The sequence below is a fragment of the Papio anubis genome, chromosome 1, assembly GCF_008728515.1.
Source record: "Papio anubis isolate 15944 chromosome 1, Panubis1.0, whole genome shotgun sequence".
NCBI classification, from domain to species: Eukaryota; Metazoa; Chordata; class Mammalia; order Primates; family Cercopithecidae; genus Papio; species Papio anubis.
Genome location: NC_044976.1, coordinates 95,819,122 through 95,846,522, shown reverse-complemented (window position 1 = coordinate 95,846,522; position 27,401 = coordinate 95,819,122). Strand labels below are relative to the sequence as shown.

General features: G+C 38.5%; 1 protein-coding gene across 4 annotated transcripts in view; it reads left to right on the top strand.

Moving 5' to 3' along the window:
* The window catches only part of DPYD (dihydropyrimidine dehydrogenase), an 869,249-nt gene that overhangs the window by 777,111 nt on the left and 64,737 nt on the right, over positions 1-27,401 (top strand). The window lies entirely within an intron of this gene.

The following is a 27,401-nucleotide window of genomic DNA, read 5'->3' as shown; positions in this document are numbered from 1 at the left end:
TCAGGGTATTAGGATAATAAAAACAACTAATGCAATTTGGGGCCTCCTATCCAGAGACAAATCATGGAAGAGGCAGATAATGGTTCTTTTTTAATGACTCGGGTGAAAATTCAGAGAGAATATTTGGACACAAAAGCAGAAGAGCTCTGGCTTCCTACAGAATCCAGGGAACAACAGGTTATAACATTTGATAGATGAAAAGAACTATGAATAGTGTAAATGATGATTCCAAAGTCAGACTTATGACAACACTTGGAAATATGAAATGTGAAAAGCCTTTGATTTTAGGAGGCATGAAATTTGAAGTATAGTAGTGAAATCAAACAGAAAAAATATGTCCTGAATATTAACATACATCACACATATTTAATAGCACTGAGCCCAAGTCTGTCTGCTCAACTATTCAGGCCACATATACATTCCCCGCAAAGAGAAAATAACCAGTTGTAGCTGACTCCTTACCCCACTACCAGATCTTGAGAAAAGTTCAGACGGCCTTTATAGCTCTACCTTGCTTCATTTTTGCAATGACACAAGTAAAACGCATTAACTTACTTAGGGTGAGTACACCTACCATGTACACTACCTAGACACATGTTTTTGTTTTTATTTTTAATTTCAATAGGTTTTGGGAGGACAGGTGGTGTTGGTTAGATGAATAAGTTCTTTACTGGTGATTTCTGAGATGTTGGTGTGTCCATCACCCAAGAAGTGTACACTGTACCCAACGTGTACCCAATGTGTAGTCATTTATCCCTCACCCCCCTCACCCTTTGCCCTAAGACCACATTGTATTAAATTTTTTTGTTTATTTGTTTGTTTTGAGCTGGAGTCTCACTTTGTCGCCCAGTAGTGCAGTGGTGCAATCTTGGCTCACTGCAACATCAATCTCTGAGTAGCTGGGACTACAGGAGCATGCTACCACGCCTGGCTAGTGTTTGTTTTTTTGTAGCGACAGGGTTTCACCATGTTGACCAGGCTGGTCTTATACCCTGGCCTCAAGTGATCTCCCCACCTCAACCTCCCAAAGTGCTGGGATTACAGTCGTGAGCCACTGCACCTGGCCCCACTGTATCATTCTTATTCCTTTTCATCATCATAGCTTAGCCCCCAATTATCAGTGAGAACATAAGATGTTTGGTTTTCCATTCCTGAATTACTTCAGTTAGAATTTAATAGTCAGTTCCATCCGGCTTGCTATGAATGCCATTATTTCGTTCCTTTTTATGGCTGAGTAGTATTCCATGATGTATATGTACCACATTTTCTTTATCCACTCATTGATTAATGGGCATTTGGGCTGGCTCTGTATTTTTGCAACTGCAAATTCTGCTGCTATAAACATGGTTGTGCAAGTATCTTTTTCGTATAATGACTTCTTTTCTTCTGGGTAGATACCCTTTAGTGGGATTGCTGGATCAAATGGTAGATCAACTTTTAGTTATTTAAGGAATCTCCACACTGTTTTCCATAGAGGTTGTACTAGTTTACATTCCTACCAACAGTGCAAAAGTGTTCCCCTTTCACCACATCACCATATCCATGCCAACATCTTTTTTTTTTTCTTTTTGATCATGGCCAGTCTTGCAGGAGTGAGGTGGTTTTGCAGTGTGGTTTTGATTTGCATTTCCCTGATAATTAGTGATGCTGAGCATTTTTCCATATACGTCTTGGCCATTTGTTTTCAGAATTGTCTTTTCATGTCCTTAGCCCACTTTTGGATGGGATTGTTTGTTTTTTTCTTGATGATTTGTTTCAGTTCTTTGTAGCTTCTGGACATTAGTCCTTTGTTGGATGTATAGATTGTGAAGATTTTCTCCCACTCTGTGGGTTGTCTGTTAACTCTGCTGATTATTTCTTTTGCTATACAGGAAGTTTTTAGTTTAATTAAGTCTCATCTATTATCTTCGTTTTTGTTGCATTTGCTTTTGGGTGCTTGGTCATAAAGTCTTTGCCTAAGCCAGTGTCTACAAGGGTTTTTTCAATGTCACCTTCTAGAACTTATATGTCTTCAGGTCTTAGATTTAAGTCTTTGATCCGTCTTGAGTTGATTTTTGTATAAGGTGAGAGATGAGGATCCAGTTTCCTTCTTCTACATGTGGCTTGCCAGTTATCCCAGCACCATTTGTTGAATAGGATAGACACATTTTTAATACTGTCCTCGCCATGTTCTCCTGGAGCTATAGATCCAGACCTAAAGTTGCATGTAATGGCAGGTCATCATATTGTTCATGAACACGATCATGTGGGAGGGAGTATGGACGTAGCTGTTATTCTCTTCTCCCCATCTGAACCTAAATCCTGTTCCTTTGGATAGCAATTCAGTTCATTAGGTTCCAGACTAGTTTTAGTATAGTAGTAATGGAAAAAAATATGATGTTATCAGCTATACTCATGTTAAGCTACAGAGCATACTGCAGTTTTGCCTTGACCAAAGAATGCCTCTACTAGATGAAAATCAGAACTTAAAGTACAAGTGAATAAATAGCTGATTACAAAAGATTCTTACATTTCAGCAGGCTTCTCCATGGAGCTCCTTTTAAAAAATGAACTCCTCTAGTGTTTTTTTTGTTTTGTTTTGTTTTGTTTTGAGGCGGAGTCTAGCTCTGTCACCCAGGCTGGAGTGCAGTGGCCGGATCTCAGCTCACTGCAAGCTCTGCCTCCCGGGTTTACGCCATTCTCCTGCCTCAGCCTCCCGAGTAGCTGGGACTACAGGCACCCGCCACCTCGCCCGGCTAGTTTTTTGTTGTTGTTGTTGTTGTTTTTTTGTATTTTTTAGTAGAGACGGGGTTTCACCATGTTAGCCAGGATGGTCTGATCTCCTGACCTCGTGATCCGCTCGTCTTGGCCTCCCAAAGTGCTGGGATTACAGGCTTGAGCCACCGCGCCCGGCCTCTTCTAGTGTTTTTAAGTGTTTTACAGACCATTAACTACATGGCAGAGGGGCAATGAGAAGGGATTTCTAAATTTAATGAACTAGGACACACTCAAGTTGAGGACAGATAAAAATAAGACAAGTTATATTTAAAATTCTACTTTATCAGTGGGAAAACACAACCATGAAAACCATCTAAACATCAACTTGAAAAGTATTCAGTTCTCAGGTATGCTATACCTGAGAGAGTGACAACTTGATGAAAACATTGATGATGATGATAATATTGTATAAATATGATAATTATATATAAATATATTAGTCTACAGAATATATGCAGCAATATCTACATGTGTGCCTTGCATATATTTGTTATATATAATATGAGTACTATATGTATTGTATATTTTAATAGTTATTAAATATGGGTATCTGTGTATTTTTATGTGACATTAATATTATCATTTAGTAGATATAGATATTAACTATATCTGCATATATTTGTGTATATAGTCAATGTGTTTATGTAAGAGTGTGTGTGTGTGTGTGTGTGTGTGTGAGATTCAGCCATCACCTAACAAAGTGGAGGCATCATTCAAACTTCCTACCTTTGCATTTTACACCTAGATTTAATACTGACATTGACTTTGCAAATCTCACTCTTCTCAATATGAAATAACCCAACTGTCCATTCATTCCCAGCTCTTAAACTCTTAAATCTCATTTAGAAATGGCTTAAACCAGGAAATAAATTAGCCACATCCCTAGAAACTTTGGCTATAATTGCCTAGTGTATTTTTCCACTAGTAGTGTTTGAAATGCTTCCTATGAAGTAAATGCTTTACAAAGTTAGCAGAAGGAGATTCCCGGAAATAGCAGTGTAAATGGCCTTGACTGCATTTTGATAGGAAACTTCAAGCCATGTTGATTAATACACTATCCGTAAAATTAAACCAGCCTAGAAAAGGTTAATTTTAAAATAACTATAATGTTAATGTAATACTTATTTTTGATGAGGACAGGCTGAAGAGAGCTTAATAAAATATACTAGACAAATTCAGATAATATACTACTTCAAAATTGTTACATGAATAACTTTCCATTTTTAATTTCTTCCATGGAATAGTAGAGTATGACCATTAGTATGTTTTTAATTTAAAATGCATTTTGGAACATATTAACAGTAAAATTGAAAGAACGGGATTTGAAGATTTGGATTCTGTCTGTATTAATAGCTGATTGCATAGTAACAGATAATCTTTCTTTTCTCTTTTTTCCTTTTTTTGGGGTTTTTTGTTGTTGTTGTTTGTTTGTTTTTTGTCTTTTTTGGGGTTTTTTTGTTTTGTTTTGTTTTGTTTTTGATACAGACTTCCACTCTTGCAGCCCAGGCTGGAGTGCAATGGCAACATCTCGGCTCACTGCAAATTCCGCCTCCCGGGTTTAATCGATTGTCTTGCTTCAGCCTGCCAAGTAACTGGGATTACAGGCGCCCACCACCATGCCTGGCTAATTTTTTGTATTTTTAGTAGAGATGGGGGCTTCACCATGTTGGCCAGGTTGGTCTCGAACTCCTGACCTCAGGTGATCTGCCTGCCTCGGCCTCCCAAAATGCTGGAATTACAGGCATGAGCCACTGCACCCAGCCCCACTGCACCCAGCCCCAGATAATCTTTCTGATTCTCTGTTTTCTCCTCTAGCAACTGGAGATAATTAAATCTTCCCTGTTGACTTCACAGCACTGTTGTGAAGAATCAAAAGAGCTCATATGTATATACGATTATATCTGTATAATCTCTATATATGTTCTCAAATACCGTAAGGTATATGTAAATATGTGTAAAGTATTTTAATGTTTTTACAGTTTTAATGTTTTAAAAGGAACACATTTCATAGAAGAACGTTATGAGAAGGTAATGATTTCTCATTTTGAATATAAGATAGCTGGATTTGATATCAATATTAATTTTTATTAGGTATTGACTTAGCTTTGCTTATCTTATAACAAGAGACCATAATCCAAGCATAGTTTATTCCATTGACTTTATTACTTTATCAAAGCTAGTAATTATACTTCTGGTGTTTCCAGACCAACAGCAAAAACAATTGAACATAATGCAATGAATATTGCAATGAAAAGCATTTGTCATTATAATATGCTAGAATTCCAGGAAGATGCAATATACTCTATTTGTGTGTAGTTTCTTATAAACAGCCTTGGCCCGGCGCAGTGGCTCACGCCTGTAATCCCAGCACTTTGGGAGGCCCAGGCAGGTGGATCACGAGGTCAGGAGATTGAGACCATCCTGGATAAGAAGGTGAAACTCCGTCTCTACTAAAAATACAAAAAAATTAGCCGGGCATTGTGGCGGGTGCCTGTAGTCCCAGCTACTCTGTAGGCTGAGGCAGGAGAATGGGGTGAACCCGGGAGCGGAGTTTGCAGTGAGCCGAGATCACGCCACTGCACTCCAGTCTGGGCGACAGAGCGAGACTCCGTCTCAAAAAATAAATAAATAAATAAATAAATAAATAAATAAATAAATCAACAAACAAACAGCCTTAGTTCTATTTGAAACTAAAGAAGAACAGGGTGGTTAGTTTCAACATGTTAACAGCTCATTCTGTTTAAGTAAAATAGAAAATGGAAAAGAGAAGGACCTAGAAAGAAGCATATCTCACTCCATCCAGAAGTCATGAAAGAAGATGATGCAGTGATGTATCTAGCTCTGAGGTCCTCTTTTGTATAAAATAAATAAATATTAATAAATATAGAATATCTGAGCAAAGGACTTCTTCAGAAGAGAACCCAGAGAGAGCCCAGTGCCCATAAGAAAATGCCTGGGTGAGCTTATTAGAGTTCTTGTTGACCAAACAGATTATATTTTACCTACATGAAAATAATAGTAATAGTGAGAAAAATGTTATTGAACATTTGAATGATGCTTTCATTCATTCATTTATTCATCCATTCAACAAATGTTTATTAAGCACCTACTTTGGAATAGGCAGTATGACAACGTTGTCATACTGTAGTGAAGAAGAGAGACTAGGTCCTTGTTCTCTTGGAGATTACAGTCTAATAATGATGGACAGAAACTACATTCTTTTTTTATAAGATACAGTGTGTACTAAACATTTGCAGGCTGAAAAGGCATTCTTAGAAGAAAATTAGGGAATGTGGAGCTACTTTAATCTGGGTATCAGGGAAGGGTTCTGTGAGAAAGAGATACTTGGAATGAGATGTTAAGGATGAGGAGCCAGGAAACAGCGTTCCACTGGTGAGAATAGCATTTGTGAAGGTGTGCAAAAACCTGAAAGACAGCCTTTGCGGCATAAGTTAGAGAAAAAAAGTGGAAGTAACACCACATGGTATTCGAAAGGTTGACAATGGCCACGTTATGTGGAGGCTTATTGACCATGACGAAGAATTTGGATTTTATTAAATGTGCAAAAGGAAACTGACAAATGGTTTTACACAGAAATGGTGAAAATATACAAATACATCATCTTGCTACTATGTGAAAATATGTAGGAGATGTGATGCAATGAAGTTACAGACATCATTATGAGGTGGTTAGCAGGACTGGCTTTGTGGGTATGTAATCTGTGCCACAGTACAAAGCTTCCCTCTCAGAAGGGTCCTGCTCTTGGCTTAATGCTCTGACAACTCCATCTTGAAATTCATAATAATTTTTAAACTGGGAGGCTTGGATTTTTACTGTTCATTGGGTCCCCAAATTATGTAGCTAATACTGTCTGCTATGGAAATCTAGTTGCAAGATGGTTACAAACTAGGATATTGACACTGGAGAAAGACAAAAGTTATCAGCTGGGCGCAGTGAGTCAGGCTTGTAATCCTAGCACTTTGAGAGGCCAAGGTGGGCAGATCACCTGAGGTCAGGAGTTTGAGACCAGCCTGGCCAACATGGCGAACCCTGTCTCTACTAAAAATACAAAAATTAGCTGGGCATGGCAGTGCATGCCTGTATTCCCAGCTACTTGGGATGTTGAAGCAGGAGAATTGCTTGAACCTGGGAGGCGGAGTTTGCAGTGAGCCGAGATCATGCCACTGCACTCCAGCCTGGGTGACAGAGCGAGACTCTGTTTCAAAAAAAAAGAAAAAGAAAAAGAAAAAAAGTTATTTCTATTTCACAGGTGAAACACAGCTATAAATCTGTATCAGATTGCCAGTAATATAGGCTTTCAATTTGGTCCATGTAGAGCATTTTAATTGTTTATTCAGTCCTAACTTACGATAATCAACACATATTACATCCATTTAGTAAATACTAGTTTTCAAAAGATTGCTAATTTTTGTCATCTTCTGTTAGTGCATCTGCATGTTATATATGTATAATAGAGATGAATTCCAAAGAGCGTGGAACATTTAACTTTACCTTTCCATTTCATTAATACCTATCAAGCCCAAAGCATACAAAAGACTCTGTTGTAAACTTAGAATGGTGCAGGTATTTTCTATTAAGAGCTTATAATTGAGTGTAAAGTTAAGATCTAAATAGCTATAATATGAGAAAGGATATACTTGTAAAGGAGATACAAAATATGAACTGTAAAATTTTTCATTTCTTTAGAAGAATCATTAAAAGTTTTATCAAGTGTTTCTGCTTATTTAATCACAGGAGTTCAAAGATGTTTGTCGTGACACCAGAATGTGGATGACATTATTATGACATTTCATTTTAATTAAAACTAGATATTGCCAGGGATTCCATAGTAGATGTCTCCCAATATGTAGTAATCCATAAGATTGTCATGGTATATATGAAAATCCCATTTAGAAGATAAATATTATTGAGGTTTTTAAAGAAAAAAACTTCAAAATGCCTCTCCTTATTTCCTGCAGAATGAAATAGATCCATAATTAAAATAATTCTTAGTATTCATCATCAGAGTTGAAAAATAAAATCAGACTTTTGATTCCTAGGTGAAAATCTATTAAGAGATAAATGAAAATATCCTGGTTGCTGCATAACGCATCTGTCTTCAGTTTAAGTTGCACAAACTGCAAGCAAATGTGGATGTTTTCTCTGTAGTATGGAACTTTCATCAGGGAAAAGCCTAGTTTGATGATGAAATTGCAAAGCAGATATCCCAAAAGAACACACACACACACACACACACATGCACACACACCCCCTACACATACACCAAACAGAAGAACACATGGGCAATGGAGGGATGTACCAGTGCCCCAGAGACAGAGACCTCTGGCAGTAAAGAGCTGTTCTTGTCATGCATGACAGCTTAAGGCTCCAGACATTTCATCCCAGGACATTTGTTACAGTTGCAGGCTTCCATGTTTTAGGCTATGGACAGAGTTTCTAGTTTATATCTCCTGAGACCTACTCAGGGCTCTGGATTGCCTTACACTTATCTTCCTTTTCAAACCTGTGTCTATACAATAAAGTAGTCATGTATCTATCCAAAGTGCACACACTTTGTAACTTAGGGTAAAAGAAAATGCCTACCAACTTAGGCTATACCAAGTTGTATAAACCAATATTGCACTCACCCTCTTGATTCTACCGATTCTCAAAGTACAGTAAAAGAGAGCTATCACTCGCTCCACAATCACTGAGCCTGACATGACGCACAGAAGAGTTTAACATGAAAATAAGATGGACTGATGGGCTAAGGACATAGAAGACACTGAGAAGATTTGATACAACTTGAGAAATATGTGTAAGTCTTACAGTTGGAATATTTAGGAAAAGGAAGGAGCATTTTGGATAGTCTTATCTTTATGTCAAATATCAATATCCTAGTTTAGGCTTTTAGGACCTCTCTTCTCTTCTGCGCTGTAACTGTAGGCTTTCTTCTCCCAGCTTCTCCTTCTCCTTTTTCCAGACCTTTTATATCTCCTTCTCCAGACCTGCCAGTTTATTCTTTCCAAAGCTCATTTTCTGATTCAGAGCATTCAGTGATATTTCTTGACCAACAAACGTAAGGGATGCTTTCATCTGGCATTCAATGCTCTTTGTGATCTCACTGCAACCTATTTTGCCAGTCTTTCTTTCTTTCTTTTTTTTTTTTTTTTTTTTTTTTTTTGAGACAGAGTCTCACTCTGTCACCAGGCTGGAGTGCAATGGCGTGATATCAGCTCACTGCAATCTCTGCCTCCTGGGTTTAAGCGATTCTCCTGCCTCAGCCTCCTGGGTAGCTGGGGCTACAGGAGCACCCCCACCCCCTATGCCCAGCTAATTTTTGTATTTTTAGAAGAGACAGAGTTTCACTGTTAGCCAGGATGGTCTCCATCTCTTGACCTCGTGATCCGCTGGCCTCGGCCTCCCAAAGTGTGGGGATTACAGGCATGAGCCACTGTGCCTGGCCTATTTTGCCAGTCTTACTTTTGTTACTTCCTTCCATGTAAATCATCTTCCAGTAAAGTGGTTTAAAACATGCTCTCCTCCTTCCTATAACAGCCTCAATACATTGGCTCATGGCATGCAGTTCTTCTGACTCTTTATTTTCCTTGCCTATTGAAATTCTACTAATTCTTCAAGGTGCTGTCATTACCCACCCCAGGAAGCTTTGTTTATTTTTCCCACTGGATGTATTTATCTCCTCTAAACTAAGAAAGCATCTATTATGTACGTATATTCATATTTACCATCCGTATCCATGTTTATTTGAGTAACTGTACTTGGTTTTACCTTTCTACTGCAGCCCCAATTATAAGTACCATATGGACCATACTTTTATATGTCTCTGACTCACATCATGCTTCCTGATCATTAAAAAAAAAAAAGGTTCAGTAAGGTTTTAAAAATGGCTAGAAAAGAATGGAAGAGTATTCTCTGTATTCTTAGATTTAACAATCATTGTTTTTCCATCCAGACCTTATGGAAAGTCCATTGGCTGAAAACAGAACAGACAAACAAACAAACAAACAAACAAACCCTGAATGTTTAAGAGACTGCCCAGAATAACAGGATGTATTGTACTGCCTTTGGTCATGGTGCACTTCCTTTACATTTGCCAATTCAAGAGCTTATGGTTGGGATGATCATATAGGCCAGGATATAGGCAGGATTATCTCTGACAGTCCTGATTTTTGTGCCTGTAATTATCAATAATACCTTGTCTTTCACTTCCAAAAGAGTTCTGGTTTAGATGATAAAGTATATGGTCACTCTCCGTAAGGACCATTTTTACGAGCAAGTGAAAAGACTCTCCCTCCTTGTCAACATTGTATTAGTTTTTCTTATACAAACTATTAATATTATAGAATTGGGATAGATTAGCATCTCACCCATTTCTTCCCAAAGCTTTAGGTTCATCTAAAAAGCAAATAAATCAACAGACAGACAAAAAAGCAAAAATAAACAAACAGAAAAACAAACAACAAAACAAGTCCCAAAGGCTAAGCCATTTGAAGTAGAAAAGGATAAAACATAAGGCTTAGGATCATTGAGAGAAATATTTTTTTCTCCTCCTTTTTCCCTTTTCTCTCCCAGGAATTCTTTATTAGACTCAATTGAAGCCTTGAGTTTGAGGTTTTGTATTCTCAGATGATAAGCACACCTATTAAAAAAGCAATGTATTCATGTTAACTCCCTGGCACCAGCAGGATCTGTGTATTCACTGCTAGCAGTGGACACCATGCCAGGAGAACCTGACTCCTGGTGCAAAAGGATTAGGGGAAAAAAAAAGTCAAACAATGCCAAAAAAAAAAAAAAAAAAAAAAAAAAAAACATAATTCTTTTCTGTACTCTGTGGTTTGTTTTACTTAGGAAAACGGCCTGGTTATACCCTGCAGCATGCATTCATTACAGTGATCTTTGACTGGCAGATGCAGAGTAATAGGATGCATATTTTAGTGCTTATTATAATACCCTGTCCAAAAACAACTTGACAAATTTGTGATTTCGACAATATCTCATTTTGCTGGCTGCAGTGCTCTGTGATTGTCTGGCCCACGTGGCTTCCAGATTATGCATACCACCAATACTTCTCATTAAAATGGCCACAGTTCACCAGTTTCGGTAGCTTGGAACGAACTTGGAATGAATTATTATACAACAAAGAGGCTGCTGTCATGCAGAACAAAAGACAAGCAAAAGAGAGCTTTGGCTTAATGAGGCTAAGTGAGTGTCTCCCCTGCATCACAGCTACTTGACGGCCTTTGAGCATGGATTTTTTTTCTCCACAGGCCAAAACCTTTGGTCTATTATTTTGTGTTTGTGCACCTTGAGGCTAATATACATTTTAATATGCTGCACATGGAGAAAAAAAAATCAACCATTAGATTAGAACATGTGCACTCCCTGTTAAATTAATGACAACCGAACATAGAGATAAATTTAGGTTTTCATATTTAATTATAGCATACTGCAGTACGTTTAGCAAGGATAAATTGCACTATTATTATGCTTCATTTTTTTTGACATCTTCTCCTATTAGTAGTGCACACTTGCCCCAGCACCACCACCACCGTCACCCGGTGGCCATGCTAACATCTCTGCATATCTTCCTTTTCTCCACATCACACAATCTTAGCCACCATGTTGAAAGGTATACTGTTTTATTTGTAAGATTTAGTGAGAGAACTAATGCCATTTTGGCAGTTCTGTGTGCATAAGAATTTGTAAGGGAAAAATGATAACTCAGCTAAGAATAATTGTTATCACTCCTCCTTGCTACATCAGATTATAGTGATGGGCTCAAGTTCTCTGCTTTTCTGATCAACCAAAGGCACAAAGCACAGCGTATGACTCTGAATAGTTGATGTTTCACTATGACTCAGATGACCTGTGTATAAAGAAGTAGTCATAACACTCCCAAGAAAAATTCCAACAACGCTGTCACTTTTTGAAGCTTTTCTCTGTTGATTTTAATCTATTTATTGTAGAAATCAGAACGCTTCAAGTAGTGAAAGTTGCAGGGTAATAAAGATGGTCTTTGGGGAAAAAAAATTAGTGAAGTTGATAGTAGAGATTACGAATATTACTGTTCATTCTTTCAAGACCACCAAAGCAGGAACAGATTGTTAATGTAACTGAAATGTCAAAATGAACTTTTCATGTAGAATGACCAGAGAACTTGTAGTTCTTTCCATTTGGGGACTGTGATTTTACTTTCCATTAATTGAGTGTGTTTGTTCCATGTTACATTTGAGCTTATAGTTTAGCTTGCTTCATATACCAATTAATAGAGTTCCAGATGGTTGCCCAGAATGTAAGATATTCTTCTATTTTTGCGTAAAGTTGAAAGAAAGGCGTTTGCCTATGTCTCTGCATTAAGGAAGTGCACCCATTTATTATCCTTTTGCTTTAAAAAGTCACTTGAATCAGCAAATGTCTTAAAATCAGAGAATACTTTTACAGGATCACTGAAATCTGGTTCTGGGGTTATCCTGAGACTTATCCTTTATTTGATATTTGTTTCATGATGATGCATAGTGGGGTTTGATGACCAGAGGACCATGGCAAGAATAATAATTTCCTTGTTGGCAAGGTCTATAACTGGGGATAAAGCATACACTAGAAGAGTCAGTTACCATTGGCTGGTGAATGACTCTTCTTGATGACACAGAAAAGCAGCCATTACACATGTATTAAGAATAATTCTCTTTGCCCAAATTCTGGTCAAATGAAATTTGAAAGATGAGATATAAGAAATGGGCTTACGAAGATGGGCTGTAAAATCCATTTTCAAAATGCTTTTTGGTTTAAAGCTGACTCACCTCAGACACTAAGAGTGTGAGATAATGAATAGCTAAGTAGCCTGGCAATATGGTAATTTCTTATGACTTAGAGCTATTTTTTATAGTGTTTACCAAACTTAAATTCTAAGAAACTCCTGTGTGAAAAGAGGTGAGGATTATATTTACTATTTTATAGAGTTTGACACTGAGTCTCTAGGTGGAAGGTCTATCTAATTGGTATAGTCACTGGGCAATACTAAATTTCCTTACTCAGGAATCTAGATTCACTTATCTTGGAGACTCTTTCCACCTGTGGACAAGTGGTTTCGATAACTCTATCACTATTAGTTAGTGGTTATCAAGTCATTTTTCTGGGTTAATTCACTTTGAAGTTCAAATAATTCACTCTGATGTTCTCAGTCCTAAATACTCTTGCCATTGAACATTTCAGTGTGCTTAAAGCAGATGTCAAGACACCCTACAGGATTCCAATATAGCCATTCTAGCAAGAAGGAATTCCAAAATATACCTTGTTCCAAACATCCCTGGTAGAATGAAAGCAACTTATTTTCAAAATAAGCATAATAATTTTAATAATAGTATATTATGGCCCTTAGAAATGCTCATGTTATTAAGTTAAAAAAAAGAAATATAGCGATATCTAAATATAATTCCTCTTTTGTTATTAAAAAAAAGCATGCATTTGTGGACAGGAAAAAAAGCTATGATAATACCCATGTATTACCAGACATTTCTGAAAGCAGAAATTCTTGGTAATTTTTCTTTCTTTTTCTTTTCAATATTTCCTCAGTTTTCTTTAAGGAACGTTTATTTTATACTGAGAAAGACTAAAAATGAAAGCAATAGCTTTCAAAAGTTTTGTATAAGTCTCTAAAGAATTATTGATCAAATGTTTCATCAAAATAGCCTTAGAAGAGCCAAATTTAAAAGAATCAAGACTATTCAAGTGCCAAGCAGGAAAGTCAGGAAGGGCATAAAGAGCTGGCATTATTTAACATACAGAATAAATTAAATTAGTTTAGCCAACAAAGAATGGCTGAGGAGGAATTGCTATTTTTCTGTTAAAAAAAAAAAAAAAAAAAGGCAGATTACCATGTAAAGTTTTATAAAGAGAGTAACAGTGTTTTAAGTCTACTACTGTTGAAGGAAAGTGAAACAAGTATGAAGAATGAAATCTGATGGAGATATACTTTCCAAAGAATGAGCTGTTTGAAAGAGACTGACAACATCTCTGGAATCTTTTGTTTCTTTTTTCTTGTTTTTCTTTTCTCTTCATTTCTCTTCTTTGGTCCTTGAGAAAAAGACAGATTCGCATGTATTTATAATTCTATATGTCTAGGAGAACCATATGAAGGAAACTAGTTTCTTTTGCTTTTCTAATGTTACCTGAAGTTTTCTATAAAATGTATTTATCAGAATTTTCAGGTTGACTTTTCACATTTAACAGCAGAAATGCTTGCCAAAGTCTAACTGAAGATAGATTTACTTATCCCTATTGTACAATATGATTATTTGCACCAAAAAAAGGCCTAATACTCTTTGAGTGCAAGTTGACTTGAAAAGCTATCTAGATTGATTCTGCTAAGTTTTTAAAATTTTTACTAGGGTTAACATTTCTATTCTGTCTGCATTCTATGTGGATAAAGCTCAAAGTATAAACCTTGAGTGCCTCCAAATCTAATTAGTGCATCCCACTCCAAACAGCATAACAAAGAGTAAATCAAAGGAGCTCTTTGACCTACTACTTGATTTTAGGTTCCTAAGTAGTTCTCGTGTGTGGTTCTAGAATACCCAGAATGCTGATTGTGGTAGAAGGTTGTGGATATGTACTGCGGCTACTTGGTAAAGGAGTCAGTAACTCCTCCCCTGACCTTGGAGGGTTCTGTGATACCTCAAATGGAATCCAGTTAACATGACACAGAGGCCTCTGGGCATCTATTGCCATCCATTCATTCAGCTATGATGACTGAAATTCCTACCATATGTCAGACACTGTTCTACACACTTGGGATTTATCCATTTAAAAAAGGGGTCTACCCTTGTAGAACTTCTATTTAAGTAAGAGAGATAAAAATGAACAAACAATAAAGATAATAAATGATAGTGTATTTGGTGATAAGGGCTGTGTAAACAGGAAAAGTGGAGAAGACAAGGAAGTTCAAAAGTATGGGAGTCAGGAGACAGGTTGCAGTTTAAAGGTTAGAGAGCAGTGAGTATGGAACTTTTTGAGAAAGTCTTATAGCAAGATGTGAAGGAAGTGAGAAATAAGCCTTGTGGATGTCTGTGAGAAGAGATTTCCAGGCAGAAGGAATAGCCAGTAAAAAAGCCTTAAGGATCAGCCAAGAGTAGGATGTCTGAAGTAGAGTAGATAGGGGGAGTAATTAGAGACAAAGTCAGGGAAGTATGTAAGGTAGAGTAGAGGAATAGTGGCCACGCTCATGCTCTTAGTTCCCTTCTCATTCAAGAACCTGTTAGTCACCTTCTGTGCACCTCCTGCCTCGCTTTGTCTCCCCAGCTTCCTAGTTTGGTCTGGCATGCACTTATTAAGCTTCCATTGTGTGCCAAGGACTGTGCTAGAAAATGCAAGTACAATCCTATATGAAGCGAGATCATTATACATCTTTAGTACTGCCCATTCTATTTTGGATCACTATGACAAGGTTTGCAGAGGTAATATGTACTCAGAAGTAAGCTTTCCCTACCTCCACATGTTTACAGATCTATTAGATGTATAACCCACTCAGCTCACACTTAAATTTGGCTTCATGTCATCACACAAAAATTAATTACTTGATTATTGGGGAAAAAAACAGTATTATAGTGTACCGAATGAGCTGCACTTTCAAAACAAGCCACGAACATCTTTATTCTCTTAAAACCCACTAAGCTCCTTTTCTTGGCTATGGATAAAATCCCAGAGTTTTTCTGATCACTTCCAGATATTAGAACACCCTCAGATAATAAAGAGTCCAGCCAGGAAACTTGTAGCTCTCCTCTTATTTACAGAGTCTCTGCTTTAACCTGCACCAGGGCCTATGGCAGCAGTAGAGAAAAGGCCGGATGCTTAGGTCGTCTGTGATTATCTTCTGCCTCCCTCTCCCATCCTTCTTCTTTGCTTCTCCATGTCACCTCTGATTCCTCCAGTGTGCTGGGAAAGGAAAAAGTATGTGAGGCTAAAATATGATTGTGTAGGGCTCTTATGGCATGGTACTGATATCGACACAAGCAGAGCAGGTGCCGACTCTTTTTCTTAAAGGATAACTCTGTGGGATCTTCAGAGCCTCCAATTCTCTCTCCCTGGTCATACCTTCTGCTCTGCCCATTATGATTTCCTGTGCTTCAGCATTTCACCTTTCAAGTCTCTTTCTACTGGGATTACATTTCCTTGGCAGGGCTTTCAAGATATTGCAGCAGCTTTTCAGAGTGTCCCCAAAACTAACTCCCATCTCTGTCATCATATGCGGACATCTCTACTGACCCTACTATCAGGGAACCCTGACAACCAACCTCTAACATACAGGCCTTTCTCAGCAGTGGTCAGACACTAGCCTCCTTACTTTAACCCTCCGCAGCTACTCATCCAAACACCCAGGGGCATGTCCATGTTCAGTTTGCTAAGACGGGTGTCACTACAGTCAGTAAGTGTCCCATAAAGGCAGATTTTTCCAAGTAGCAAATAGGTAACCCAGAGTTTAAAAAAAAAAAGTCAGTTGCCTCTTTAGGCAAGTAGCCCACTCTTGATTGTATTTAGAGTGTCTTCTGTCACTTGGCTTGAGGTAGCAGAAACAGAACATTCTACAGGAGAGAGCAGAGTATATTACAGCACTTTTTCTGGGCTATCAATACATAATCTTTTCTCCAGTGTCTTCTCTGCCTCTCCTTAGAGCTTTGCAGGACATGGGTGACAGGGAAAGATCCCAGACCTACAGAATAAATTTGAATCACATCTCACCAAGTCCTGCCTGATCCACCTTTAGAAAGAAGATTTGCCAACATTCCTTTCATTGTTGGGGCCTCATCTAAGACTGAGAAACATCCTATGACATCCTATTACAATAATGTTGCCTTCGCCTTTAATCTGTTGTTCGTAAACATAAAAAATCTTTTCAGTCTAGAAATATCTGGTAGTGTGGTAATAACGTTTAAAACCAAGGATGTAATGATACTTCAGTTGGTTAAACTCAAGTTTTATAGAGATAGAGGTTTTAAATATTACAAGTCCAAGATTTTTTAAATCCATGAATAGAACCCAGTCTTTGGGTTTAATACTGTTTCATTTTCTTTTGCATATCTAAACTTATGAGTGTTATTAGGTTTTTCATAATATTTTGATTTTTCTTTAAAAGATTCATCTCTTGAAGTCATTTTGAGAATACATAATTTTTTATTTTTATAACATGTTTCTCAGAAGAACAAAAAACACTTTGCAGTTTTCTAAAAATCCCACTGGCATGATCCAATTATAATTAGAGAAATCCAGCAACAGCATCAGAAATGAGATGGAAGGAATCTGAGGCACCATGACTTGTTCATCACCAATGAACTGAATCTGGCATCGATCAGAATAGGATCAACAGAAATGCAGGATTCTTAATTTGGAGCTATTATAGGAAATTAATCTACATTTTGGATAAGATTTACTAACCCAAAAACTTAAAAAGAAATATCCAATTCTGGCAGACTTCTTTTTCAAAAGGACCAAACTCAATGATAAAATTTTAGAATTCCTGAAAAGAGTTAACATGGAATTACCTTGGTGTTTTATTTGATAGTTAATATTTACTACCCACAAGCCTTTGTTATGAGAGTGGAATCCATCTACCCAAGTCAGTCACGTGACTAGAATCAGTGAAAGCTTGTCGCTGGTGCCGCACAGTAACTCACAAGCAGACAGAAAGCCAGAGGAGAGCTCTTGCTTCTCCAAATCCCTGGAATATGCATTGCCTTAATTAGCAAACACTGTCTTGAGTGACTCCTCCAGAGACTCCCAATTAACTGAGCTTCTAAACTAACATTAATTCTTCTCTCTTATTAGTTCATATTTATGTTTTTTAAATCAACAAAATTTCCCAACACTTTGTCACCCTAGAACCCAACCTTTATGAACAATTTTTTGTGAGTAAAATGCAAAAGAATGAAACTAATGCAGTTTATTAAGCAAATAATCTTAAAAGCAGCCCACAACGCAACTGCTTACCAGCTTGCAAGCTCACCGGATTATATTTCCTGCTGTTTTCAGTTACTTCTATTTATACTTCTAACCGGATGAACTCACCATGCCCCCTACTGCTTAAGAGCAATACTACCACAGTGTAGCACAACACAGCACATCCTGGTATTCTCCAGAGATTTCCTTCTGGCCATATGCTAGCTTTCAGAATGCTTGTTGAACAACATTGTTTGTCTCCCCTTGGTCACCAATGCCAGGATAAATCTGTGGAGTCATGCTGGCAGAAGAAATGGCCTCCAATCAGCAACAACAAACAAGTTCTTTATTACTGACCCCACCATCTGTCCCTGTTTCCACATGCCACTCTCATATAGGAACAGGTTTCCGCCAGGCCAGGTTCAGTGTGCATCCAGCATCTACCATTAGGTCAGCTTGAATATCCAGATTGCAACTGTGCTTAGCCTCTTACCTAGCTAATATCCTTTATCCAGAATGGAAAGTGGTTGTTGGACACTGAAAAAAGCCTGTGAAAGCCATACAGCTGATAAGAGATGTGTTTGCTAACGTCTTAGATTAGGGATGTGTACATAGTGGAGATATCAGCCTCGGTGTGACAAAGGCAAGATGTAAGTATTACTTCCTTTATGTTAAGGTGTGCACCCACCACGACCACTCTGCTTATAAGCAGTGAATATGAAAGGAGTGTTCCCTGGTACATTAACTATCAGCTCATTTTTACAACTGTATAGCCAGAGATGTTCCCAAGATGAAGTTTTTCCTAAAGGCTCATTTCAGGGAGGTAGATGATCCTACATGCTTTGCCATTGTAGTTTCAATATAAATAGTTTAGGCCTGCTTGCAGCGCATCTTGAGTGCTCAAAATATCACATTTGGTGACAAGGATAAAAAAGACAGTGCTCTCAAACCAGCAATATTAAAGTAAGTGTGCCAAGAGCACATTATGAAAAAACTGATGGATATAGAGAGCCGACAGAATGTCTGCAGAGAAGCACAATGAGAGAAATTGTCTTTTCCTGTTAATACCATTATGAGAAAGCTCATGGAAAGTTATTTTATTAAGGGTTTTTGTTATTAAAACCTATTCCCCTGTCTGGAATTTAATGCTACATAGTGTACTAAATAGTCAAGTTTCAAGAGAGATGATAAACCTGGAAGAATTACATTACTACCCAAAGTATTGGTCATTGTACAGGGATTTAAAATTTAACAACCACATTAAACACCAAGCCAAATCAATAGTAATATTTTCAGTCTCTCCGAGGCAGATGACTGAATATGCTGAAAGCGTTGTGGGGTTATGTGGCACCGTGTTAGCTGGTCCATACGTCCTTGAGGCCCGTGTCTGGTGTAATGAGCTCTGGGAAGACACTGTATTCTTAGCATTCCCGGAAGGCCTGCTATTCCACGGCAACAAAAGACACAAGCACGGCACACTACCACAGCACCAGCAGCTGAACAATAAACCTGGTTCAGATTGAACTATTTACATGGCATTTGCTATATCCCTAGGCTCCACTGGAAAAATTAATAGGTGGTCAGCTTTAGCAAATGTCACAGTGATGGAATAAGGAGATTTGTTAGCCAACAATTTCTCTGATTTGTGTCACTTGTAAATATGATAGTTTTAGTTGTCAATTTTAACTATTCTTTCTAGTCGACAAATACCTAGCTTGCTACTCTTTACCAGTGTCAAGGATGGCATTGAAAAAAAAAAAATCTAGCTGGTTTTGGCTCAGAAGTTCTTTCTTCTTGTCATAAATTTGCGTTCTTGCATTCTTTGAAGGTGTCATTTAATGGCAGCACCTTGTTTTTCCTGACAGTGTTTTTGGGGAGGTTCAGACTATTCCTTCGTGATTCATCCAAATACATGATTCTCCCTTGGATTCCAGCACAATTAGTGACCTTCTAGTACTGAAGCACTAAATATCATTCCTGCTTTGATGGCAGGAAGTTTCCAGGGAAAAACCCAGATGGGTAGGAATTGAGAATTCCATGAGAGAGATACTAAGATACCCCAGTCTGGCGTGGGAAAAAAATCTCATTACATGTCCAAAAGGAAAAACACACACATGTGTATACACGGCTGGATTCACGAGGCAGTCCACACAGTGTAAGAGAGTGCCACTGGATCCCAGTGCTCAACATGAGACCTGCCTCTCATTTTCTCTTCTTTAAAACAGGAATCATAATAGTACTGACCTCATAGGGTGATTGTGAAGACTATACGGGAAAAATAAACACATTTAGCACAAGACGTAGCACAGTGAGTGCTCAGGATATTATTTGTGTCATGATTCCTAGCATTTTTAAAGCTTAGAGTTTTATGAATGGAGACCTGATTTAGGATCATGCTGGATTTCAAACCTTTAAAATTATGCAAGTCATTCTTGTGTGGAAGCAGAAAGTGAATAAATGGATTGGCATCAAACAACATCAGACTGGCAACTGGGAGACCTAAATTTCAGTCTTAACTTTATAATGACTCAGCTCACTATTTCTGGGAATGATAGTAACTCCTTGGGCCTTGGTTTCCTCATTTGGACTGAGGGAACTGGACTCTATCAAAGTCCTTTCTGGTTTAAAGAACGGTGATCCTGGTTGTGTTCTTCCTTGCATACAGAAAATAGCCATAGTCCATTGTGGAGGAATTTAAAAAATAACAGAAGGACTCTCTCAGCCTAGTATTTCCACTATTAGTCTATCATTTTTTAATGAGGTCCATCATTAAAAATCCTATCTAGACATCCCCTTTTAAAAGACAGCTATCAAGCAATCAGTTTAGCTATTGAGTACCTATGTGGGGTGAGTATAGAAGATAGAAAACAAGAAATCCTGTTCTACCATAAGACCTTGAAAGCTACTTGGAAAGAAAAAACAAACCACTATGTTTTTAAAAATTAATATTTAGTAAGGGTCAAATGAGGAACACAGGCAACAACTATTGCACTCATGCTCCTACATGCCTTTTAAAGTAGTTTACCAATTTAAAACATTAAAGATAATAAAATTGTTAAAATTTAAGACAAATCAGAAATTATTTAGAAAGCAAGAAGTACTTGTATGGGAAACAAAAAATAAGCTATATTATTAAAACAGGACACCATGTTTAGCTGTGAACTTATTGGTAGCCAAGAAACTAAAGAAATTCATGAGTTTTATAGCTCTCATGGTCTGATAAAAGGGGATGTCTAGGTTTGTCTTAAGAGACAACACTTTGCTCCGGGCAGTAAATATTGGGAAAATTTTGTTACATGGATCCATATTTAATGAACACTTAATAATTTACTGTACAATGCCTATAACCGGGGTTTTGTGAAAGATACAAAAATGTCTTTCAAATACCTATACCATATCAATTTTTAGTGAAAGCCAAGGATTAGCTAAATCAACTCGAAAGAAGTATGCTCGAGTGAAGCTAAGCTAATAAAATCTAGGAACGTTGCTTCTTGGTGACCAAATTTAATGCTTGGAGAAAGTCAGAAAAATGGTGGATTAAGCTGTCTTTTAGGCTGATTTTTTAAAATATCAATTATGTTCAAAACACTTTTTAAATAATATACATATATATGACCCCACCTAGAAAGAGTAACCCACTAGGTACTGTTCACCTTTGTGTAAATTATTTTATTAGATCTTTTTCTATTTAAACTCTCGACACTGAGGTACTCTCAAATCCATACCTTGGTTTCACTGAGAGGAAGTAAGTGTCAAAGGCAACGTTAACTTACTTCATCATTAGGCCGAGGGCTACTGATAAGAAGCAGCATCCCGCATGGCCCTGCAGAACTGGGCTCAACCTTTAAAAGTATGTAGTAAAAATTATCTGCTAACTGGGCCACCACCAACTTCAGAAAGTCGTGTCAAAATAGAACATTCAAATAGTGAACATCTACTGATATTTTAAGATTTAACCAAATGGTCACCCTCTTTAAGGAAGCCTTTGTTGACACTTTTCCTCCTCTTCCCAAGCTTGGTAAAATGGCATAAATATTAATTCAATTCATTTAATCCTATCACAACTGCAAGAAGTCATGACTATTATTACCATCCTGTCACCTATGAGGAAAGTAGCGTACAAAGATACTATATAATTTGCCAAACTATCCAGCCTGTCAGTAGCAGACCAGAGAGCTGGACTCAGGCAGTCTGTTTCAGAACTCATGCTCATATATACGATGTGAGGATACAAAATTCTGGCTTATTTTAAACTGATCATTTTTCTAAGGAAAGTAAATATTTATACTCAGGTTTAATAGAGTTATTTTCACTATGGAAATAGATTAATAACTCAATTTAAATGTTGAAAGTGATGTTCTTCCCGTGTTTTGAAAACTTAGGGTCAGCCTAGAGCCAGCTGTATAAAACCCTAGCTTGGCCATAAGTCATTACCTAAAAGATAAAGAAATTATTATCAAAAAAAAAAGGCAAGATGGCCGAATAGCAACAGCTCCAGTCTCCAACTCCCAGCGCGAGCGACACAGAAGACCGGTGATTTCTGCATTTTCAACTTGAGGTACTGGGGTCTATCCTCACTGGTCGGACGATCGGTGCTGGTCAGCTGCTGCAGCCCTGACCAGCAGCTGAAGCAGGCATGCAGGCATCGGCCACCTGGAAGCTGCAAGGGGGAAGGAACTCTTCTGCAAAGCCAGGGGAACTGAGACACACAACACCTGGAAAATCGGGTAACTCCCACCCCCGGCTGCTTTAAGCAAACAGGCACACCAGGAGATCATATCCCACACCTGGCCGGGAGGGTCCCACGGCCCACGGAGCCTCCCTCACAAGCACAGCAGTCTGTGATCTACCGCAAGGCAGCAGCCAGGCTTGGGGAGGGGCACCCGCCACGTTGAGGCTGGCAGGTAAACAGCTGCTGGGAAGCCTGAATCCGGTGGGGGCTCACAAGCAGCCTCAAGGAAAACCGCCCACCCTGTAGACTCCACCTCTCATGACAGGGCACAGCTACACCACAACAAACAACAACAACAACAACAACAACAAAAAGCAGCAGAAACCTCTGCAGACGAAAAACACTCTGGTCTGGACAGCTTAGCGAGCAGGACTCCCAACACGGAGGTTGAGATCTGAGAAGGGTCAGACTGCCTGCTCAAGTGGGTCCCTGGACCCCTGAGTAGCTCAACTGGGAGACATCCCCCACTAGGGGGCAGTCTGACACCCCACACCCTCACAGGTGGAGGCACCCCTGAGAGGAGCTTCAAAGCAAGAACTGTGACAGGTACACCTGCTGTTCAGAAATATCTATCTCTGGGTAGCCCTGCTGCTGATACCCAGGCAAACAGGTCTGAGGACCCCAAGCAATCTCCAACAGACCTACAGCTGAGGGTCCTGACTGCTGAAGGAAAACTATCAAACAGGAAGGACACCTACACCAAAACCCTTCCATCAGTACATCACCATCAATAAAGACCGTGAGGCAGATAAAACCACAAAGATGGGGAAAAGCAGGGCAGAAAAGCTGGAAATTCAAAAAAATAAGATAATATCTCCCCGCAAAAGAGAGCGAGCTCACTCAGCAACGATCAAAGCTGGACAGAGAATGACTTTGACGAGATGAGAGGGAAGAAGGGGTCAGTCCATCAAATTTCTCAGAGCTAAAGGAGGAATTACATTACAAATCTTGTTTGAAAGAAATCCAAAATCTCGGAAAAAAAAGTGGAAGAATTGATGTTAGAGTAATTGCTAATGAGAAGGTCATAAACCTAAACAGTAGATGAAACCGATATCGAAATATGGACAAATGCAATAAAGCTTCAGTAACCAACCTCGACCAACTGGAAGAGTGAGTATCAGCATTGAGGATCAAATGAATCGAAATGAAGCTGAGAAGAGGAAACCAAAAGAAAAAGAAGAAGAAATGAACAAAGCCCGGTAAGAAGTATGCGGGATTGCAAAAAAGACCAAATATCCGTCTGATTAGTGCCTAAAAGTGAGGGGGGGGGGAAATGGAACCAGTTGGAAAACACCTTCAGGATATCATCCAGGAGAGAACTTCCCCAACCTAGTAGGGCAGGCCAACATTCAAATCCAGGGAAATACAGAGAACAATTCACAAAGATACTCCCCGAGAAGAGCAACCCAAGACACATAATTGCCAGATTCACCACAAAGTTGAAAATGAAGGAAAACTAAGGGCAGCCAGAGAGAAAGGTCGGGCACCTGCCAAAGGGAAGCCCACTCTAGACTCACAGCAGACTTCGGCAGAAACTCCAAGCCAGAAAGAGAGTGGGGCCAATATTCAAGATTCTTAAAGAAAAGAATTTTAAACCCAGAATTTCATATCCAGCCAAACTAAGTTTCATAAATGAAGGAGAAATAAATCCTTGTATAGATAAGCAAATGCTTGTGAGATTTGTCACCACCAGGCCTGCCTTTACAAGAGACCCTGGAAGGAAGCACTCAACATGGAAAGGAAACAACCGGTACCCAGCTATTGCAAAACATGCCAAAAGCCGCAAAGACCATCGAGGCTAGGAAGAAACTGCATCAACTAACGAGCAAAATAACCAGTTAATACTATAATGGCAGGATCAAGTTCACACATAAAATAATCTTTTAACCTTAAATGTAAATGGACTAAATGCTCCAAATGAAAAGACACAGACTGGCAAACTGGATACAAGAGTCAAGATCCATCAGTCTTGCTGTATCCAGGAGACCCATCTCACACGCAGAGTACATAAGCATAGGCTCAAAATAAAGGGATGGAGGAAGATTTACCAAGCAAAATGGAGAACAAAAAAGCAGGTTGCAATCAGTCTCTGATAAAACAGACTTTAAACCATCAAAGATCAAAAGAGACAAAGAAGGCCATTATGGATAATGGTAAAGGGATCAATCTAACAGGAAGAGCTAACTATCCTAAATATATATGCACCCCAACATATATAATCTAGATTCATAAAGCAAGTCCTTAGAGACTTTACAAAGAGATTCTAGGATCACAGGACAACAATGGGAGACTTCAACACCCACTGTCAACATTGGACAGATCAACAAGACAGAAAGTTAACAAGGATATCCGGGTGGAATTGAACTCATCTCTGCAGCAAGCAGACTCCATTAGACATCTATATAACCTCTCCACCCTAAATCAACAGAATATACATTCTTCAGCACCACATCGTACCTTATTCCAAAATTGACCACGAATTGGAAGTAAAGCACTCCTCAGCAAAATGTACAAGAACAGAAATTATAACAAACTGCCCTCAGACCACAGTGCAATCAAACCAGGAACTCAGGGACTAAGAAACCTAATCAAAACCGCTCAATCCGGAAAACTGAACAACCTGTCTTGTACCCACTACCGGGTGCCACAACAAACAGAGCGCAGAAATAAAGATGCTCTTTGAAACCAATGAGAACAAAGATACAACATACCAGAATCTCTAGACACATTTAAAAGCAGTGCGAGGGAAATTTATATAACTAAATGCCCACAAGAGAAAGCAGGAAAGATCTTAAAAATTGACACTCTTAACATCGCAATGTTGAACTAGGAGAAGCAAAGAGCAAACACATCTTCTGAAAGCTAACAGAAGGTAAGAAATAACTAAGATCATAGAGCGAATATGATAGACAGACAAAACCCTCCCAAAAATCAAATGAATCCAGGGAGCGGTTTCAGCATCACAAAAACCCCCACACCACGAAGCAAGACTAATAAAGAAGAAAAGAGAGAAGAATCAAATCCATCATGAATTAAAATGATAAAGGGGATATCACCAACGACCCCACAGCAGAAATGGCCAAAACTACCATCAGAGAATACTATAAAACACCTCTAATGCTAGAAATAAACTGGAAAACCTAGAAGAAATGGATACTTCCCTGGAGAATACACCTTCCAAGACTTAAACTAGAAAGAACTCCTGAATAACTGCCAGTAGGTATTCTGAAATTGAGGCAATAATTAATAGCCTACCAACCACCAAAAAGTCCAGGACCAGATGGATTCACAGCTGAATTCTACCAGAGGTATAAGGAGGAGTTGGTACATTCCTTCTGAAACTATTCCAATCAATAGAAAAAGAGGGAATCCTCCTCAACTCATTTTATTATGAGGGCCAACATCATCCTGATACCAAAGCCTGGCAGAGACACAAACAAAAAAGAGAATTTTGCACCAACAACTTTACTAATGCAAAATCCTCAATAAAATACTGGCAAACCGGATTCAACAACACATCAAAAGCTATCCACTATGTTCAAGTGGGTTTCATCCCTGGGATGCAAGGCTGGTTCAGCATTCGCAAATCAATAAAACATAATCCAGCATATAAACTGAACCAAAGACAAGAACCACATGATTATCTCAATAGATGCAGAAAAAGGCTTTTGACAAAAATTCAACAGCCCTTCATGCTCAAAAACGCCACAAATCTTGGTATTGATGGAACGTACCCCTCAAAATAATAAGAGCTATTTATGACAAACCCACAGCCAATATCATAATTGAATGGGCAAAACTGGAAAATTCCTTTGAAAATGGTACAAGACAGGGGATGCCCTCTCACCAATTCTAATATTCAACATAGTGTTGGAAGTTCCTGGCTAGGGCAACACCAGCAAGAGAAAGAAATCAGGGGTATTCAGCTAGGTGGCAGTTTGAAATTGTCCCTGTTTGCAGATGACAGCGATTTGTATATTTAGAAAACCCCATTGTCTCTCGGCCCAAAATCTCTTTAAGCTGATAAGCAACTTCAGCAAAGTCTCAGGATACAAAATTACCGCGCAAAAATCACAAGCATTCTTATACACCACAATAACAGACAAAACACAGAGCCAAATCATGAATGAACTTCCATTCACAATTGCTTCAAAGAGAATAAAATACCTAGGAACTAAACTTCATAAGGGATGGTAAAGTGACCCTCAAGGAGAACTACAAACCACTGCTCAGTGAAATAAAGAGGACACAAACAAAATGGAAGAACATACCATGCTCATGGATAGGGAAGAATCAATATCGTGAAATGGCCATACTGCCCAAGGTAATTCTAGACCAATGCCATCCCCATCAAGCTACCAACATTTCTTCTGCCAGAATTAAAAACTGCTTTAAAGTTCATATGGAACCAAAAGAGCCCCGTGATCTCCAAGACAATCCTAAGTCAAAAGAAGAACAAAGCTGGGAGGCATCACGCCACCATTCCCAAACCAGGCCAGTAACCAAAACAGCATGGTACTGGTACCAAAACAGAGATATAGGACCAATGGAACAGAACAGAGTCCTCAGGAATAATACCACACATCTACAGCCATCTGATCTTTGACAAACCTGAGAGAAACAAGAAATGGGGAAAGGATCTCTCTATTTAATAAATGGTGCTTGGGAAAATTGGCTAGCCAAGTAGAAAAGCTGAAACTGATCCTTTCCTTACTCCCATAATGTAAAATTAATTCAAGATGGGATTAGAGACTTAAATATTAGACCTATCACCATAAAATCCTAGAGGAAAGCCTAGGTAGTACCCATTCAGGACATAGGTACAAAGACTTCATGTCTAAAACACCAAAAGCAAACGGCAGCAAAAGCTAAAATTGACAAATGGGATCTAATTAAACCAGCACCCTTCTGCAACAGCAAAAGAAACTACCATCAGAGTGAACAGGCAAACCTACTGAATGGG